Genomic DNA, 14,945 nt, shown 5'->3' with positions numbered 1-14,945 from the left:
AGCTGAGCAGCTATAGCAGTAGCTGCATCCACCTCCAGAATTTCTGCTACCTTGCCTTGAGGTGGTCTCTGAGTTGGGTTCTGGTATTCATTAGCAGCCATCAGTTCAATCAACTCATAAGCTTCATCGTAGTTGTTAGCCCATAAGGCTCCACCTGATGCTGCATCGAGCATGGGTCTAGACTGTGCTCCCAAACCATTATAAAAACAGTTGATAATCATCCAGTCAGGCATTCCATGATGAGGACACTTCCTAAGCATTTCCTTGTAACGCTCCCAAGCCTCACACAAAGATTCTCCCGATTGCTGCGCAAGTGAGAGCGTTCCTTATTACAGCTTTCTTTGCTATATGGAAGAATTTAGTAAGAAACTTCTGAGCAAGATCTTCCCAAGTAGTGATAGAACCTGCTGGTAGAGAATGCAACCAGCACTTAGCTTTATCCCTCAGAGAGAATGGGAAAAGCCTCGGCTTAATAACATCTTTAGAAACATTGTTGAATTTGAAAGTGTCGCAGATCTCGATGAAATCTCTAATGTGCATATTGGGATCTTCCGTTCGAGAACCCCCAAACTGGATTAAATTTTGCACCATCTGAATCGTGCTAGCTTTGATTTCAAAAGTATTAGCCGCGATGTCTGGTCTGACAATGTTAGACTGAATGTCATTAATCTTTGGTTGAGAGTAATCCATTAAAGCCTTCGAATTCGCTGCTTGATCTCCCATTGCAATAACAATTTATTCTTCAACTTTCGCAACTTCTTCAAAAACTTCTTCAACTACTTCAACTTCTTCCAGTGCTTCTTTACGAGATTGAGAACGTGTTCGCATACACGATCTCTAGAGTACCTGAAACACCAACAAAGTAAACAAGTAAGTAAAATATATGAGTCAGTGAACTTTAACGACCACTGATGTCAAGCACATAAACTAAATTAAACACCGAGTCCCCGACAACGGCACCAAAAACTTGTTAGGGCAAAAACACGCGCTAAAATTACACGCAAGTATACGCGTTCGCAGGTAGTATAAGATATAAATCATATTCGTACCCACATATACTCTTTTTAGTTAACTTAAGATTATGAGATTATGCACCTATGCAACAATGGTATGACTATCGCTCAATGCTAAGACAATAACAAGTTAAGTTTTGATTTAACTAAGAGATTATACTAAATAGCATTAACTAAGAGAATTATAATTGAATTACTTATATCAGAATAAACATGGGATTCTAACTTCACTAAATACTTCATTCAACGTCATTGTTCTTAACCTTAGCATGCAATGGTGATGACAACTAATCAGATAACACGAAACTAGTAAACGCCAACTTTCGTTGTACGAATACCCTACTACCAGACATCCACAAAAGAGATAGAACCTGAATAGACACCAATTATATTGAGACCCTATATGTCTATAGAATTTGACAACATAAAGGTTTAATGCGCCAGTTATCTATTGTGATTACATAGGGCAAGTAAGATGGTTAAAATTACCTACGAATCATGCATAACAATAATACATGAACCTATGCTAGCATGGCATGTTCTAAATCTCTATATTCACTTTCGCTTCAATAGAGATTAACAAACTATCTTATATGTTCGCGACGCACATAAGACGAATAAGCACAACCGATACTAGGATGTCAATCAATCACCGCACACCAAGATATTGAAACAAATTAACTATAGAACTCCATAAGTAAATCCGTTAGAACCCCACGATAACGATTAGTTCACAACCGAACTCATCGTCAATATGGCTTCGAATGAAAGCATGGTAAATAACTAAGATAAACTAGGTCTGAAATAACTGAATAATAATGACAAAGTACGTTAACAAGAGTATTAGGTTCAAACAACAAAGAAAACAAGCATCCAAGATTACAACTTAAGCAAAGAATCACAAGTAAAAACAAGATCTTCTTCTCCTTCGTTGTATTGTGCTATTAGGTCTTCTTGCTGCTCTCTCCTCACTCTTGTCTATGAAAAACGTCTTTATATATATATATAGGCTTCTGGAGGACGCTTCAATTCTTTGAATTATAATAGATTCAGGATTCTGAAAAATCGACCTAGCGCGGCCGCCCTCAAGATCCAGCGCGGCCGCCCTGAGTTTCTGCCAAACGGGCGCGGCCGCTCCCAAGACCAGCGCGTCGGCCCTGAGCTTCTGGAAAAACTGGATTTTTCTGCTTTCTTGACCTTCTCGTACTGGTTTCTTGTGCGCAATCGACCGAGGCTCCATCCTAACACCCTTTTAGCATAGAAACACCGTAAAATCCATTCCTTCTTTCGAATATGCCCTGAAATGCAAAACACTACAAAAACACATCAAAAATACAAATAACTTGAGTACAAAACTTCAATTCGAGCCTTTACGAAGTGTTTTAAGTGGATATAAATGCCACTTATCAGAGACATAAAATGCAAATTGTCAACATTATGTTTTATAAATGAAATATTTAAGAAAAATGTTGGGAACCAAATTGTTCTACATTTATTTAAACATGCTTATGTGCCCACTATTTAATTTACTTTTTCTTAATAAATATATAATATCCCATATGCATACATATATCCATACGAATAGAAAAATTAATTGTGAAAATTTTGTAACCCTACTCAGTGAACATGATAATGAATTATATGTAACATAGTGTTAGAGGTGTTAAAAAAATCCTAACCCGAAATCCGGTCCAATTCGATCTGGAAAAGACCGAAAAATCCGATCCGGAAAAAATCCCGTCCGATTTGGTCTGGCCCGGGGGCCTTAACGGACCTCTTTTTTTATTAAAAATTCGGCCCGGCTGAAACCTGAAAATCCTGGATATAAAAAAGCTCGAATAAAAGGCCGGATTAAAAAAATACTGATAAAAGCTCGATCCTACCCGGATGGGCTTTTCAAAAAGCCCGGATAGAAAACAATTTTTTATATAAAATTATAAAATATATAATAGTTTTATTAAATTTTTAAATATTATATTATTCTATTAGAAGTAATTAGCTTACGTTTTTTTGACAAAAAATAACTAACTTATGTTTGATTGGGAATAAATGTTAAAAATACCCACTTTTTAATCAAACAAAATAAGATTACCATTTATCGGCTAAGATGGCTGAAAATACCAATTTTATTACCCAAGGCCCATATGCGTTCTTGCAACTATGGCTGAGTAAAAAACCGAACAAAAATCGAAACCAATACGAAACCGGTAAAATCCGCAAAAAACCGATCCGCACAAACCCGAACCGATCCGAAACCGAAAATTTTAAAAACCGATTCCATGATAATTTTTCGGTTCCGGTTTTAGGTCCAAACCGATCCGAGAAAAATCGAACTGAACCGATTTTTTAAATAAATAAATAAATTTATATATATATATATATATAGAATTAACAAATATATGTATATATATATATATATAACATCAAATTAAATAACATTCTGGACTACCTAAAGAAGAGGAGCAGACTATCAAATTAAACAATTATCTTGTTGTATAGAACATTCACGGGGTTAAAGAATAACTTTTCGTATAAATATTTTTTGCAAATTAAGAACCAGTGTGCTTGAAAAATGCACTGCTACTAAATAAAGTGAAACTGCAGAAATCTGAAATAACTCATTTTAAACTCATTGTTCCAACATGCATTTAGAAGTTAATCGTTGACCTGATATACTGCCTTCTAATATACTAATATAACTGTCTTGTATACTGTTACAACTGCATATTGTCACAACTTCAGTAAAAACATGATTCACTCAATTGGATTACATATATTTCTAAATGAATTCAATTTCCAGGATAATGCAATATGGAGTACTACTTTTTGTTACTTGTCTGTTTTGTCACAATTACATCAATAAGACATTCTAACAATGTAAATTATATAACAAAAATCATATTTGTACACGATGCCTATGCCTAGACATTATGCAATACATTTTTCTAATCGGTTTTACAACCGAAACCGAACCGATATAAACCGATCCGGAGTTTTTAAAACCGAAACCGATCCGATGGATCGGTTGCGGTTGCGGTTGCGGTTTTTAATTTTAAAAACCGAAGATTTCCGGTTCCGGTTCCGGTTTTATCTAAAAATCGAACCGATCCGAGGTTTGCTCCCCCTACTTGCAACACATCAGCCTCGATACATTAATCTTCTCTCTACTTTCTCCAACATTAACCCACCTTTCTTCTGCTCTCATTCATTATTCGCGACACCATTAAACCTCATCCTTTGTTTTATATACACACAAAAACATAAATACACACAAGCTAGAGATCCAATTACTTAAGGAAAAGCAAAGGCCGGACAAAAGATGTATATATGTATGTGGGATGTGGTTGTATGTATAGTTGAAAGTAATAGTGTTACGCATATGTCAATAGGGTATATACATAATACGCATCTTAGTTTTGGGTATTCTATAGAATATTTTACTTTGTTACCCCGCCCCTAAATGCATATTTTGTTTTTAATATAAATTAATAAGATAATACTCCAACTATACATGCGTATCAGCTCATTGCCTATCTAGTAATGTGTATTAGTTAGACCTGAAAACGTTTCGTGTCGTGTACAAACGTTCTGTGTACTTTCGTGTTTTCGTGTACCAAACCTTAAACTCAAACCCGACCCGGGTTTGGATTCGTGTACCAATTTGGTGGCACTAACGCGGAATTAATATATTCGTGTTTACCCACTTTAGTACACTAAAGTACACGGATTATATACGAAAAAAATTATTGTTAAAAAATACAGTAGATAATTAAATGGTCTTGAATAGTGAACAACAAAATTCCTGATAAAAAAGTATGAAACAAGTGAAAATGTTCATGTACAACAAATTACAAATTGTTCAACATTCAAAAAAAATTAAAAACATAAAGTCAACGACTTGATCTTTTTGTTTTTTTTTTGCATCTACGAATACGAATCTAAAAATAAATAACATATATTTAGTTTACCATTAAAATATCTTAAAAAGAAATTAACAAATTTAGTTTACCGATAACAAATGTCTTAAAAACCATAAATGTCCAAGTCTAAAAGTGAAATAGTGAAGTGCTCACAAAGTCAAGAAATAATAAAATATAATTTAGTATTTACAATTATATATATGTTACTTAAAACAGGTAAATTCACATTTGATATGTAGTATATATATGTATATTATATATTTTTAAAATTTTAACTATTTATATATTCCGTGTACTTTCGTTTCGTGTCGTGTACCTAGATCGAAAACTCAAACCCGACACTAATTATATTTGTGTTTTTTCGTGTTCATGTACGTTCGTGCTTGTGTACCAAATTTTAGAACCTAAACACTAATTATTCGTGTCATTTCGTATCGTGTTCACGTGTCGTATACCAGTATTATATTAGTGTATACCCTAGCGTAAAATACGTATCTCATCTGGTATTTTCCGCCAACATTCCTAAAGATTGTTATTCTCAGCATTTAGTCTAAAAAATTGGGTATTCTGCGGCTTCTAAAAATTGGGTATTCTGCCGCTTCACCTATTGATTGGTCTGTTAATTTGATTTCGGTTTTTCTCCCAAGTAAAATGTGTTAAACAGAAGGTATGAATCTGGCAGACAATTACCAAGCTTCTGCTTATACCTAAACATACTAAATTTTGGACAGTACAGTCTCATATATATACTTATGTTAAATAATTATAATTATATATAGATTATTAAATCAAGAAATAATTATTTATTTTGTTATCTAAACTACTCTATTTTGTAGTTCACGATCGCGGACCTAAAACGGACCTCATATTTTTTAGGAAGCCCGGGCCAACCCGACCTGATTTTTTGAAAACCCCGGCCCAATTTATTTTTAAAAAATTCGGATTTTTTAAAGTCTGTATAAAATCTGACCCGATAAATTTTTTGTACACCTCTATATAATATACACTAAAATTCATTATATAGAAGAGATATTATTTCTTCGAGGCATAGCCCCAATGATGCGAGAATATGTATACATACCCGCCATATGCTTAAGATATATTCCATCCGTTAACACAAAAAAATATATTCCTCTCTTCCATTTATACGTGTCTTTTTTGAAAAAAAAAATTGTCTCATATTAGTTGTCTATTTTTGTAAATTAGTTTAAAATAGATAGTATTTTTAAAAATATTTTAATAAAACTGTATTTTAAAAAAATCCAAATAAAAATTGTATCATTTTTACTTAAACCACTACTGGGCTTCAAGTCAGATGTAACATGCAGCCTAACAACTACTGAGCCCAACAAGAAGCGAATACCTTTTTATTCGGAATACCGCGTATTGGCCCAAAATATCACTATTTGGGGTAGAATTACCATGAATGTCACTTTACTAAAAGTGGTCCAAATGTCATTTTAAAACGGGGTTTTGGTTGAAATTTTTCAAAATAAACGAAAACGCAGTTTCGTTTTGAGTTTTTCTATAACAAAACGCAACTTGAAGTCATGTTTTTTAAAAGCGATCAGTAAACTCTGTTTCTTTTTAAAAAAAAAATAAAAGAAAAACGAAATTTCGTTTTATGTTTTTGTTTAAAAACGTGGTTTCAAACTGTGTTTTTTATGAAAACGCAATTTCAGAAATTATTTTTGTCGAAAATGCAGTCTCATCTTCAGTTTATGGATATAAAAACGGGGTTTCAAACTTAGTTTTTGTAAAAACGCAATTTCTAACCGAGTTTTTCTCGTGATTCAAAAAAAAAACAAAACACAAATCCAAAATGAGTTAATATGAAAAACTAAATTTGAGGTTGCGTTTTGCCACCTTAAACATGAATTGAAGTTGCATTTTCAATTTAAAAAAAAAATATATAAGTTGAAAACGAAACACGCAACTCCGTTTTTCATTAAAAACAAAAACTTCAACTGAAACTTCATTTTGAAGTGACAATTATATCCAATTATTCAGAAAGTGATGAACATTTTACCCTCAAATAGTGATATTTGGGGCCTTTTTTCCGAATACTATACTCACAAAAAAGCAGAAGGAAAGAAGTAAAAAAAAAAGAACAAATACGTGGCAAACAACGATGGGTTTGAAGAAGTTATTGCATTCACTAATTGGTCAGGTCTCTCACATAATGTTGCGAGTCGTTGGATTTTAAGTGAACTCATTGCTTAAATTGCCTAATTATAATAATACCTGTTCGATGCATCAATTTCGAGAAACATAAACATTTTGATTTGTGATTTGCTAAATTGATCTAGGGTTTCTCGATCATATATGGCAATGCCGCAACGAAGATCGCAGCTGTTTTATCTGTTATTCTTCTTTTCATATGCTCTTGCTCTCATTTCAGCGTAAGTATTTCCTCATGTGTGTAAAAATATGGGACGGAGGGAGTACATATTATGCTCCCGATCATAAATGCATGTGTGTGTTTATTCAAATATGTATCATTTAACTATGCATAATTGTAAGTGTTGTGTGTGTTATTTATTTATAAGTGATTATTCCGTTCACACCTGTTTGTTTTTAATGAAATGCAGGAAGAGTTATTATGATATTCTACAAGTTCCGAAAGGAGCTTCAGACGATCAGATTAAACGCGCCTACAGGAAGCTGGCATTGAAGTATCATCCTGATAAAAATCCAGGGAATGAAGACGCTAACAAGAAATTCGCTGAAATTAATAATGGTGAACTGTTTTTAGTTAAATTTTGTATTCTGTTCGATGACAAAGATGTTTACTTTTGTATTTGAAGTTTGTGATTTTTTGTTTTTACATACATATATATATATATATGGGAATTTGATCAGCTTATGAAGTACTATCCGATAGTGAGAAGAACGGAATATACGATAGGCATGGAGAACAGGGGCTTAAACAGCAAGCTGCTAGCGGTGGCCGGGGAGGTGGGGGAATGAACATTCAGGACATATTTAACCAGTAAGTTAGTAAGCTGCATTGTGTATGCTTTAAGCAATTTTTTACATTGTTGTTCTGTATGCTTTAGCATTTTCTGGCTTAATCCTGCCAATTGCAATAAGGCTCAATGTTATGTACAATTGAGTATCTAAACTAAAACTGAGCTTACTCTTTCATTAGCTCTCTTCTGGGCAACCTAATCTGACTGTATGAGCGGGGGAGGGGTGTTACAAAATCCATGAGTTTAATTATCTTTGACAGATATGCAAGTTGCGCTAGGAACTTGAAATAAAAAACCACTATTGTTTTCTATCCCTTTAAATTTCTGTGTGAGAAAATCCTTTTTCAGGTTAGAAGTAGGAAAGTATTTACTTGCAAATTAATATTTGGAACACAACAGCAAAGTTGACAGATTGTATTTTACGCCTACTGTTCTCCCACTCTTGACAAGCAATTTTATAGGTTTTTTGGTGGAGGAGGTACAATGGAAGAGGAAGAGAGAATTGTAAAAGGTGATGATGTAATTGTGGAACTAGATGCAACTTTGGAGGACTTATACATGGGAGGAACAATGAAGGTACGATTTGTTGCATGAATGTTTATTCCACGTTTTCTTTTCAAATATCTGTTTTACATCTGAGCACTCGATCGTTTTAAAGAATTGAAAGATGATTATGCTAAAAGTAGCCTTAATTTACACATAAGAAGCAAAGATAAAAGTACGGGTAAGTAGGGTGTGGAAGCACAGTTTCGATAAATATAAGTATTGAGGTGCGGAATACAGTATATATATAATATGAATATGCATATGGTTGTATCTATGATAAAATTTGTTAAAAAGAAACCAAAACCTTCAGGCAAACTGAAAGAAATAGAAACCTGAATCATTCGATATTAAAAGAGAAAAAATAATCATTTTTTACTTGATATGTTCACTACTTTGATTTTATGAAGCCATCACAAGTTTCTTGTTTACCAGGTTGTCTAGCGGTCAGTACATGATTTTAGTAAATTAGAAGAGAATATTAATTCAGCCATTTTTCCATGTTAACATGTTGTTTGCAAACTGGAAACTGTAAAACAAAACATGTAATTGACTTTTAATTTGGTTTTAGCCTATTTCTCTCTGTAATTATATTTACAATTTATGCCACCACTGCAACCTACGCACACATACACTAAATATGGGGGGCACGGCACGTAGCTCACCCCGCACCACACTAGCTAAATCTGTGAACCCTAAAGTAGGCGGTGCACAATGCATGAAAGTGGCCAACACCCTTGCTTTCTAAGATTTTCCGCAGATGCATGATTTGTTAATTCCCTCTCAATCTTGTATGATTGGTACATCTATAATTCTAAAGACACGCTTGACCACATGCTGGACATGCACAAAAGAATTTCCCATCAAGCCTCTAGAATTCCTAGTTCCTACAAAAATGAGTCTTTATCCAGTCAACTTGAAATTTGCAAATTATCTGTGTTGCAATTCTGATATAGGATAAATGCTTACCTTGCACTCTTCTATGTCTGTTTTAGATATTTCAGTATAGCCATACAGGAATTTGATCACTGATGACTGAACTTGATTGAGCCTGCTAGCATGTGTGGTAATTATTATCCTTGTCATGCCTCTTATTCAAAATGAATTACTCATCTATGGCAAGCTTGAAAAATATCAGGTCTGGAGGGAAAAAAATATTTTAAAGCCTGCTCCAGGCAAGGGTCTTGTAACTGCCGAAACGAGGTCCATCACAGGCAAATTGGTCCGGGAATGTTTCAGCAAATGACAGAGCAGGTACTTTTTTATTGAGTTGACCATCATATGCTTTTATATGCTTTTGTTGCCATCTAAAGGTATTATATATGCTGACCATATTTTTTTGTCTATTAATTTTCATGTAGCATCTGTACAGTTAAGCCATATGGTGCAATAGACATCCTACTCTAACACTATTTAAATCTCAGGTTTGTGAGAAATGCCCAAATGTCAAATATGTGCGGGACGGGTTTGAAATTACCATGGATATTCAGAAAGGAATGCGAGATGGGGAAGTGAGTTCTTTTTTCCTTTCCTATGCCTAAATTTGTTTTGATTTTTTTTTAAAGTAATGTGTTGATTGCATATTCCTTATGTTTGTGAAGTATTATGAGCTGAAGTTGTCTGAATGACACTTTTCGCATTTAGGCTTTTATAGTTGATGAATGTAAATAGGCGATCTCTTTGCATTTAAAGTTTGTCTTTCATTTTATATTCTTTGGTGGTTTTTTAATGTTTAGAGTAGTGGATAAGTTGAATCATGCAATTCTATCCTTCAGAGGACACCTTACTCTTTGTACAACATTAAGCATTATTCTTGTTAATTGGCTACTATTAGTATTTTGATTGATAATTAGCTGTTAAACAGTTTGAAGTCGGGTTGCTTATCTATCCCAGTGTCAGATGTCCTGTATCAGCAGTGTGTTGTAGGCTGCTAAGCAGTGAACAAAGTCCTCGGATATTGTTTGTTGCATTCTTCTAATCTAATTCTGCGATTATCCTATTCTGAATTTTTTGAATTTTACCAAACAGTTTTTTAACTGATTTTCAGCGAAAAGCTGTTGTTGCTGTCAGCAACAGCAATACCAAACACACCCTTAGTTAAGCATTCTAGGTGACAAATTTGGTATCTTAATCTTGAGACCTGTAATGTTTAACAAAACTTTAATAATGTTACTCGTTTTAAAGGCTTTTTAACACTTAACATTTGCCAAGAGGACAGTCCTGCAGGGCCTTAATTTGTTGTCTCAAATCTTCTCTGCATGTGTGTGTGTGTTACACCGAATTGCATAAGCCTAATATAACCTAATAAGAATATTAACCCACCGTTTATTGCGGCTATTGCATAAATTTAATGTAAAATAATGAGAAAACATATTTTTGATTTTTTTAGGTTATTGATTTCGATTTATTTAGTTGTTTATGGATTCCAAAAATCCACTTAATGTTTTCTTTGTTACAGGAGGTAGTCTTCTATGAAGATGGTGAACCTATCATAGATGGTGAACCAGGAGATCTCAAGGTTATACATTTCCCCTCAGTGGCGACTTTCTCCGTTTACAGTACTCATTAATGAATGTCATTCTTGTTTGCAGTTCCGAATTCGTACAGCACCCCATGATGTTTTTAAAAGGGAAGGAAATGACCTCCACACAACTGTTACGATTACTCTGGTAAAAAACCAATTAAGTATTTTCTGTTGTTTTGGTTCCCATCATAGAAAATTGAATCTGCAACGCTATGTCTGCACCACTAGTGACACACTAATTGGATAGGATAATCTTATTTAGCTGAGTTTGGAAGTTCTGTAAAATACATATGTGACACTTTGCAGATCAGCCTTCTAGATCAATGCGTGAAAACTTAATCTTTAAATTTCAATTTTCCTGAAAACCTTTTTCTTTAATATTTTCTGAAATTCTACACAATTTTGAGTCTTGACCAAAATGGCATTCTTGTTAGATTATCAATGCAAAACGTCTTAACCTGCTAGTGTGATTGTATTGCAGGAGCCTGTACTTTTATATGTTACTCTGTGAATATAGTGGTGTTTGTGAGTTGTTTTTTTCTTGTTTTTTTTGCCATGATATTGTTTTTGTAATTCTGATTGTTGTTCAAGGTGCAAGCTCTTGTCGGTTTTGAGAAGACTATTAAACATCTAGATGATCATCTAGTTGAGATCGGGTCAAAGGTAATTTTACATTACTTACAAATTGTAGAGTTTCATTTTAAAAAAAAATGTTTGAGGCTAAATTTATTAATTTATTGCGCCATTTTCCTAATTTCTTTCCCTGGGAAAGGAAAGTTTGTGTAAACTTTTAGTAACTTTTGTTTGCCGATCAGGGAATTACAAACCCCAAGCAAGTAAGAAAATTTAAAAGTGAGGGGATGCCGCTACATCTAAGCAATAAGAAAGGTGATCTATACATCACATTTGAGGTTCTTTTTCCGACCTCACTAACAGAGGAGCAGAAGACACAAGTGAAGGCCATACTTGGGTAGATTTAAGTGTACAGATTGCGAATGGGTCCTAATTGTCCCCTTGCAGGCTTGTAACATGTTTGTGTTGGAAGATTGAGGCACCACTATTGTTGCCCACCCACAGCTATTACATACAAGGATGTCTGCTGTAATCGTCTAAAATCCGAATTGGTCAATTCTTTGGATAGATTTTTTCTATAAAAAGTTTAAGGTATAGAGTTTTCCTTGTCATGGGATTCTGCTAGGACTGGCTTTGACCAGATAATAGCGCAAAAAGCGAGCTACAATTTTGAAGTGTAGCCCAATTGTAATTGCAGAACTTGAAATCCCCATGACATAAAACTTGTGATTTTTAAAATTTTATGTAGTTATGCAAGATAATTTTGCAACCTGGTGAATATATCTGCAGTTCTTTCTTTACGCCTTCAAATCCAGAAAATGATTTGTGGCACATACGAAAATGGCGGTTCTAGTTTTTATAATTTTCTCTGTTTGTGTATTGAGGATGAAAATGTTGAACATAATTTAGAATGTATGGTTGTCACTATAAATCCCCGGAAGTACGACAATTTCCTGCACTCAACTGCACCTATTGGCTAGCAGGATTGTGAAAGGAGTTGGGAGTACTGCAACCATGTTTGCTTGAATGAAATTAAATTTGATATAGTTATTAAGAATGCTTTGATGAATTGATATTCATATTTGAGAATCAGCGCATCTGCCTATGAGCTACAAAAGAACATGACTTCATTTCTTCACCGAACTTGCACCATGTTATGGGTCTGGAAGTGGGGGAACATGACAACCTTTGCCAATGTACTTGAACCAACAAAAAACAGATTGGATGATACTGGGAGTTCCACATGACCCTTACAGAGATCACTTGACTTGATTAATGAAGAATGTTTTTTGGCGCATTCACTTGCCATCTGTATGTGAAACTTTGGGAGGGGTGGTAAACTCTTGAACTACATGCTAAGTGACAACTTCTAGAGTCAAAAAAAGACTGCAAAATAATCCCTCCGTCCCATTTTGCCACTTTTCTTATTTGGACCTTCCAAAAATAATAATATTCTGGTACCTCACATTTATATAATATATTTATTGTAATATTTATTATCTCATTTTTGGGTATACACTAAATTTAAACATTAATTTCCTAAAAACTGTGCTAGTCAAATATGCTCATAATGGGACAAATGGGATATATAGACTAGTACTCAACATGGTAGTGCGGAATATAATAAAATTGTTATAATATACTAGTTTTAATTTTTAGAAGGGGCTACTAAATCTAAGAGGGAAAAAATGATAATCGGAGGGAGATAGAGAGCATATTTGTAAGATGCTTGGTACAAATTTTCATTAACCAAGGCCATGTATTTATAGCCAAGTTAAAGAACAAAAACATTAAATGCATTATCAAAATTTCTACTCCTAAGACTAGTTTTACTATTTTACCATTGACTTAAAAATTACAATCAATTATAGCACTCCCCTTTGATTGTTATTTAACATGGATCATAGATTGCCTCGTTAAAACTTTGTTCAAAGAAAAAATCCAGTGGGATAAAAATTTTGACGAAGGAAAAAGAGTACAATCTCCCCTGGAAAACTAATCATTCTCTGAATTTTGTTGTAACAAATCCTTGAGTCGACGCATTCCAATGTTATGTCGTAACTTCCCGAATGTTGAATTTGGTAATGATTTTGTGAATAAATCTGCAAGGTTGTCACATGACCGAATTTGTTGAACATCAATTTCACCATTCTTTTGAAGCTCATGAGTGTAGAAGAATTTTGGTGAAATGTGTTTTGTCCTGTCTCCTTTGATATATCCTTCCTTGAGTTGATCAATGCATGCAGTGTTATCCTCAAACATAATGGTAGGACTTCCAGTGATGTCTGGTAATCCACATGATTCCCGAATATTCTTGATGATAGATCGCAACCAAACACATTCTTTACTGGCTTCATGAATTGCAATGAGTTCTGAGTAATTTGTTGAGGTTGCCACTGTAGTTTGCTTCGTGGATTTCCAGGAAATGGTTGTACCGCAATATGTAAATACATATCCAGTTTGTGATTTACCAAAATGAGGATCTGACAGATATTCAGCGTCTGCATATCCAATCAACTGAGATGTTGATTTTTTCGGGAAGAATAATCCAAAGTCTGTTGTTCCACGAAGATAACGAAATATATGTTTATCCCATTCCAATGTCTGTACATCGGAGCAGAGCTAAATCTAGCCAATAAATTCACAGCAAATGCAATATCTGACCTTGTATTATTTGCAAGATACATAAGTGCACCAATTGCACCTAGATATGGGATTTTAGGACCAAGAACCTCTTCATCGTCTTCTCGTGGTCGAAATGGATCTTTATCAGGCTCTAAAGATCTAACCACCATTGGAGTAGTTAATGGATGAGATTTATCCATGTAAAATCTATTCAAAACCTTTTCTGTATATGTGGATTGGTGGAGGAAAATTCCAGTTGACAAGTGCTCGACTTGTATCCCAAGACAATATTTTGTCCTTCCAAGATCTTTCATTTCAAACTCTATTTTTAAGTATATGACAGCATTATTAACCTCCGTAGCTGTTCCTACAAGATTTAAATCATCCACATATACAGCAATAATCACAAAACCAGATTGTGATTTTTTGATAAAAACACATGGAGAAATTTGGTTACTAATATACCCATTCTTTTGTAAATAACGACTTAGTCTGTTATACCACATACGACCAGATTGTTTCAGCCCATACAATGATCGTTGAAGTTTAATGGAGTATATATGACGAGGTTTCTTGAACTTATCCATTTTTAACCCTTCTGGGATTTTCATAAAAATTTCACTATCAAGTGAACCATATAGGTATGCAGTAACGACGTCCATAAGACGTGTTTCCAATTTTTCTTTAGATGTCATACCTAATATAAAACGAAAAGTAATTCATCAATCACTGGCGAGTATGTCTCTTGATAATCAATTCCAGGCCTTTGAGAAAA

The 14,945-nt window shown here is 34.1% G+C and overlaps 1 non-coding gene and 1 pseudogene across 1 annotated transcript; both read left to right on the top strand.

Annotated features, from left to right (window-relative positions):
• Positions 1 to 231: 231 nt before the first annotated feature.
• Positions 232 to 337, top strand: LOC141699600 (small nucleolar RNA R71). The gene has a single exon (XR_012566044.1). It is a non-coding gene; the product is annotated as a small nucleolar RNA R71 (small nucleolar RNA).
• A 6,870-nt stretch (positions 338 to 7,207) lies between these two features.
• Positions 7,208 to 12,333, top strand: LOC141698302 (dnaJ protein ERDJ3B-like; annotated as a pseudogene).
• Positions 12,334 to 14,945: the final 2,612 nt, after the last annotated feature.

The sequence above is a fragment of the Apium graveolens genome, chromosome 11 (genome assembly GCF_009905375.1).
Source record: "Apium graveolens cultivar Ventura chromosome 11, ASM990537v1, whole genome shotgun sequence".
NCBI lineage: Eukaryota > Viridiplantae > Streptophyta > Magnoliopsida > Apiales > Apiaceae > Apium > Apium graveolens.
This window is presented reverse-complemented; position numbering and strand designations above follow the sequence as displayed.